A 6,388-nucleotide genomic window follows, 5' to 3' on the forward strand; every position below is an offset into this window, starting at 1 on the left:
AGTGAGTCCTTTATATTTGACAGATGAAAAACAGTGAGCAGCAAAAGGACATTTAAGCATGGTTTAAATTTAATTAAATATGCAGACATGTGGAGTGCATCAATTCAAAACTCAAACACACAGTCACAAGAGTTAAACTGACATTAACAAACAGTTATCAATGCAGCCATGAATGAATCCTGAAACTCTTTAGTGCGCACATTGCTAGACAGATCTCGAAATTGTTGACAATTTTAGATGACATTTTAAAAAAGGACAGTTTCTGCATATGATGCTATAGCATAACTTGCATCAGAACACATTTACTTCTATCAATTCCAGTTTGAACAATCAGCACAACATTGAGGATGTTGAATATCAAGGGTTTAACCAAAATGGTTAATGCAACCACTGCATTTGGTCTGGATCCACAATTTAAACCATTATGATTCAACACTTCTCAGAACCAAATAAACACATAAATGAACCTATACAAGCTTTGTGGGTAAATTTCTGAATGTTCCTCACCCATTTCCAGCAACAACGAAACATTTGAAATTGCAATGAGCTCTTAATCTTCAAGCTCACAGATCGTTTTTTGAAGAAAACAAAAATCAAGTTCCTTCAGAACGTGCCAGCATTAAGTCTTAACTGAAATGGAGAAAGAAAGAAAAAAACAGTTTATCTAGTGATGAACTGAAACACAGTTATGAAAATATGCATTCACAATAGACACTGAATACTCTCCTCTGGGGCGATTTCTCTTGATGCAGCTCTTAACATCCGGGTCACAAACACAAAAACTCACCTGTAGCTTTCTAGAAGCCCTTAGACCTTGATTAGTTGGTTCAGGTGTGTTTGATTAGGGTTGGAGCTGAACTCTGCAGGACTGATGTTGACCACTCCAGGTTAGATGTTTTAGTACCATTAAAGTCACAACTATAGAAGCAGGGTAAATAATTACAAGAAAAAAGCACAAGTAAAAAATGCCAGATAAAAAAATATTCCCACTCACAATGATTTCAATCTCGTGCAGGTTACACGCTCTCCAACCTCCATCTTACACTGACAATCCTGTGAAATTTCAGCTCATGAGCATTTATACTCATGGACACAACCATTGACGGGGATGCAAGCAACCAGGAATTACATTCACCAAACAACCAAATCTCAAGATTATAAAAAATTTGGTACATGCATTAATCAACAAATTACTATTCAACAGCCATTTATGCATAGTTCCAGTAACTAAATTTTAAAACAACAAAAATCCATTTTATGCTCTACTTTGGTTTCTCCTACATCCCATGATGCACCACAGCACAGATATAAAAGTTAATTCCAGGAGCTGCTCTGGTTTTTCACCTGGTTCCAGCAAGGGTTTAATTATTGGGCTCTAAAACTCCTCATTTTTAAGTTGCTTTGGGTAAAAGTATCAGCTAAATAGTGATGGCGAAGTGAAGCGTTCTGAACCAGCGAAGCTTTCAACACTATTGTATCGGAAAAAGGTTCATTACTTGAAGCTATTTTAAAACTGTTTATGCTGTGGCCATCTAGTGGTCATAAAAATAAATAACACCTTCCAAAGTGTTATGTTCCATTACAGCCAGTGGTTTCAACATCTGGTTCTACAACTGATTCTTTGTTTATTATATTTTATATAAATAATGGACATTGTCAAAGTCATGCATTTGTGTTGGTGTACAGGCACTGAAATATTGTAACTTACAACTGTTTATTGTAACTCTGCCTCGGTCCTTAGATTGTTATTTCATGGCCAAAGTCTATTTTTGAACTCAATATATAAATTACGATAAAAACAAACAAAACAAAAAAAACAATGCTAACACTTTATAACGTACGATAATGTAAAGGAAACGGTGCTGAGGTTTGCTTCGTTTGAACCAGATACTGAAGCAGTCACGTGGTTGTCAGGTGAATGAAGCTTCAGACGTCATAGATCACGTGCTTTTCACAAAATGAATCAAGCTCCAATACAGTGCTTCAATGTGAAATGTTTTTTTTTTGATACAAGCTTCGGTGTTGAACATAACATCACTACTGCTAAATGAATAAATGTAAAAGTAAAATGTGCTGGGTTTGACTGAATTATAAAAGTAAAGTAAAACAAAGTAATGCACACTGTAGACAAGCTCAACTGACTGTATGTTTCTTCTACTAGGAAGTTATGTTTTATATGGAGCTATTTATAGGTCATTCCATGAAATCAGTGCCTGCGTCCCTAAGCAGTCTATCAAACATAGATTTAATATAACAATGAATAAATTTGCAATTTAAAACATAACGATACTATGTACTCTTTCATCAATATTACATTAATGTAAATTAAATATTATTTTAAATGATATAAATAACATTTATGCTCATTAGGGTAAGGTTTTTGGCCTGTCCCTCACTATGATTTTTCTTTTCAGCAGGACATTTAATTTTCTGAGGCAGCTATATCACATTTGCATATTGTTTAAAATATAGTCTCATTGTTAAGCAATGTTTTTGGCACAAGTATGCCCAAGTATGCATTTTTTCTATAAAATTTAAATCTTTAATCTAAAGTCCCCTGATTTCATGTCAATCCTGTTACCCTCATCAAAAAACCCTTGTAAAATAATTTGTAATTGGGGAACACTTATTTTCCAGCGATATCGTCACATGATTGCACAGATACTATTTAAACTGAACTGAGCTGAACGATGGCATCACTGAATTCAATAATGAAATGCCTTTAACCGAAAATTGTGTGTTTAATCGTGTCATTTTACATTATTGACACCATTTTCCTATTCTGATATAGGAAAGTTGATTTGACACAATCTGTATTGTTAAAAGCACTATATGCAGTTTACTATCTAGCAGTCCGACTTCTAGGAGCAGTCTACTACTAGCTAGGCAGCACCACAGAACAAAGGCACTGGTGACAGGGCCATAAGACAAATCAGACCCTACCCTCAACTAATACAGTATACTGTAAATCAAATGTATATGCAAGACTGAAATTGCCATTTCAAACAGGTTTGTGGTGTAAAATTGTTATAAGTCCACAACACCAATGCCAAGTTATTCTAGAGCATCTACAACAAGGCACCGAATAAAAGGGAAGTAGTCAGTCAACTTAAACAGGCATTCTGATACAAGACTAGCCTGCTAGGAGCAGAATATCCCAGGATCTATGTTTGTATGTTTATACAGCAATATGATTAGGCGCATACAAATGCACGGGATATTTATCTGGGATAAATGTTCTAGGCAGAGTAAGTTACCTGTTGAAATGTTTTAAATGGAGTTCTGGTCAGTTGTTCAGAACACCTATCTAGAAAAGTGACATGAAAGGAAAGTGCAGCCGTCACTGCAGACCCATTTAGCAAGCAGTCTAACCGGGACATTTTAAGGCAAGGTGGTATGCTAGGTCTAGCCAACCTGGATGTATGTTGGTAGGAGCACATTGACTGAAAGGAGCAGTCAGGGAGCATGTTCTAGGAGCAGTCTAGGAGCAGTCCAGGGAGCAGTCTAGGAGCAGTCCAGGGAGCAGCCCGCCAGGGAGCAGCCCGCCAGCGCTATGTTCTAGGAGCAGTCCGCCTGGACTATGTTCTAGGAGCAGTCCTGGACTATGTTCTAGGGTGCAGTCCGCCTGGACTATGTTCTAGGAGCAGTCGTCTGGACTATGTTCTAGGGTGCAGTCCGCCTGGACTATGTTCTAGGAGCAGTCCTGGACTATGTTCTAGGGTGCAGTCCGCCTGGACTATGTTCTAGGGAGCTATCTGGACTATGTTCTAGGGTGCAGTCCGCCTGGACTATGTTCTAGGAGCAGTCGTCTGGACTATGTTCTAGGGTGCAGTCCGTCTGGACTATGTTCTAGGGTGCAGTCTCTGGACTATGTTCTAGGGTGCAGTCCGTCTGGACTATGTTCTAGGAGCAGTCGTCTGGACTATGTTCTAGGGAGCAGTCGTCTGGACTATGTTCTAGGGAGCAGTCGTCTGGACTATGTTCTAGGGTGCAGTCCGTCTGGACTATGTTCTAGGGTGCAGTCCGTCTGGACTATGTTCTAGGGTGCAGTCCGTCTGGACTATGTTCTAGGGAGCAGTCCGTCTGGACTATGTTCTAGGGAGCAGTCTATCTGGACTATGTTCTAGGGAGCAGTCTATCTGTGGAGCAGTCTATCTGGACTATGTTCTAGGGAGCAGTCTATCTGGACTATGTTCTAGGAGCAGTCTAGGAGCAGTCTATCTGGACTATGTTCTAGGGAGCAGTCTATCTGTGGAGCAGCCTATCTGGACTATGTTCTAGGGAGCAGCCTATCTGGACTATGTTCTAGGGAGCAGCCTATCTGGACTATGTTCTAGGGAGCAGTCTGGACTATGTTCTAGGGAGCAGTCTATCTGAGGAGCAGTCTATCTGGACTATGTTCTAGGGAGCAGTCTATCTGGACTATGTTCTAGGGAGCAGTCTATCTGGACTATGTTCTAGGGAGCAGCCTATCTGGACTATGTTCTAGGGAGCAGCCTATCTGGACTATGTTCTAGGGAGCAGTCTATCTGGACTATGTTCTAGGGAGCAGTCTGTCTGGACTATGTTCTAGGGAGCAGTCTATCTGAGGAGCAGTCTATCTGGACTATGTTCTAGGGAGCAGTCTATCTGAGGAGCAGTCTATCTGGACTATGTTCTAGGGTGCAGTCTATCTGGACTATGTTCTAGGGAGCAGTCTGTCTGGACTATGTTCTAGGGAGCAGTCTGTCTGGACTATGTTCTAGGGAGCAGTCTATCTGGACTATGTTCTAGGAGCAGTCTAAAAAGGGAGCAGTCTATCTGGACTATGTTCTAGGGAGCAGTCTATCTGGACTATGTTCTAGGGAGCAGTCTATCTGGACTATGTTCTAGGGAGCAGTCTATCTGGACTATGTTCTAGGGAGCAGTCTATCTGTGGAGCAGTCTATCTGGACTATGTTCTAGGGAGCAGCCTATCTGGACTATGTTCTAGGGAGCAGTCTATCTGGACTATGTTCTAGGGAGCAGTCTATCTGGACTATGTTCTAGGGAGCAGTCTATCTGGACTATGTTCTAGGGAGCAGTCTATCTGGACTATGTTCTAGGGAGCAGTCTATCTGGACTATGTTCTGGGAGCAGTCTATCTGGACTATGTTCTAGGGAGCAGTCTATCTGGACTATGTTCTAGGGAGCAGTCTATCTGGACTATGTTCTAGGGAGCAGTCTATCTGGACTATGTTCTAGGGAGCAGTCTATCTGGACTATGTTCTAGGGAGCAGCCTATCTGGACTATGTTCTAGGGAGCAGTCGTCTGGACTATGTTCTAGGGAGCAGTCTATCTGGACTATGTTCTAGGAGCAGTCTCTGGACTATGTTCTAGGGAGCAGTCATCTGGACTATGTTCTAGGGAGCAGTCTATCTGGACTATGTTCTAGGGAGCAGTCTCTGGACTATGTTCTAGGGAGCAGTCTCTGGACTATGTTCTAGGAGCAGTCTATCTGGACTATGTTCTAGGAGCAGTCTCTGGACTATGTTCTAGGGAGCAGTCTATCTGGACTATGTTCTAGGGAGCAGCCTATCTGGACTATGTTCTAGGGAGCAGCCTATCTGGACTATGTTCTAGGGAGCAGTCTATCTGTGGAGCAGTCTATCTGGACTATGTTCTAGGGAGCAGCCTATCTGGACTATGTTCTAGGGAGCAGCCTATCTGGACTATGTTCTAGGGAGCAGTCTATCTGGACTATGTTCTAGGGAGCAGTCTATCAAAGGAGCAGTCTATCTGGACTATGTTCTAGGGAGCAGTCTACCTGGACTATGTTCTAGGGAGCAGTCTAACTGGACTATGTTCTAGGGAGCAGTCTAACTGGACTATGTTCTAGGGAGCAGTCTATCTGGACTATGTTCTAGGGAGCAGTCTATCTGTGGAGCAGTCTATCTGGACTATGTTCTAGGGAGCAGTCTATCTGGACTACGTTCTAGGAGCAGTCTAGGAGCAGCCTATCTGGACTATGTTCTAGGGAGCAGTCTATCTGCACTATGTTCTAGGGAGCAGTCTATCTGCACTATGTTCTAGGGAGCAGTCTATCTGTGGAGCAGTCTATCTGGACTATGTTCTAGGGTGCAGTCTATCTGTGGAGCAGTCTATCTGGACTATGTTCTAGGGAGCAGTCTATCTGGACTATGTTCTAGGGAGCAGTCTATCTGGACTATGTTCTAGGGAGCAGTCTATCTGGACTATGTTCTAGGGAGCAGTCTATCTGGACTATGTTCTAGGGAGCAGTCTAACTGGACTATGTTCTAGGGAGCAGTCTAACTGGACTATGTTCTAGGGAGCAGTCTAACTGGACTATGTTCTAGGGAGCAGTCTATCTGGACTGTGTTCTAGTGTGCACCCTAACTGGACTGTGTT

Source organism: Onychostoma macrolepis, chromosome 15, assembly GCF_012432095.1.
Source record: "Onychostoma macrolepis isolate SWU-2019 chromosome 15, ASM1243209v1, whole genome shotgun sequence".
Lineage (NCBI taxonomy): Eukaryota > Metazoa > Chordata > Actinopteri > Cypriniformes > Cyprinidae > Onychostoma > Onychostoma macrolepis.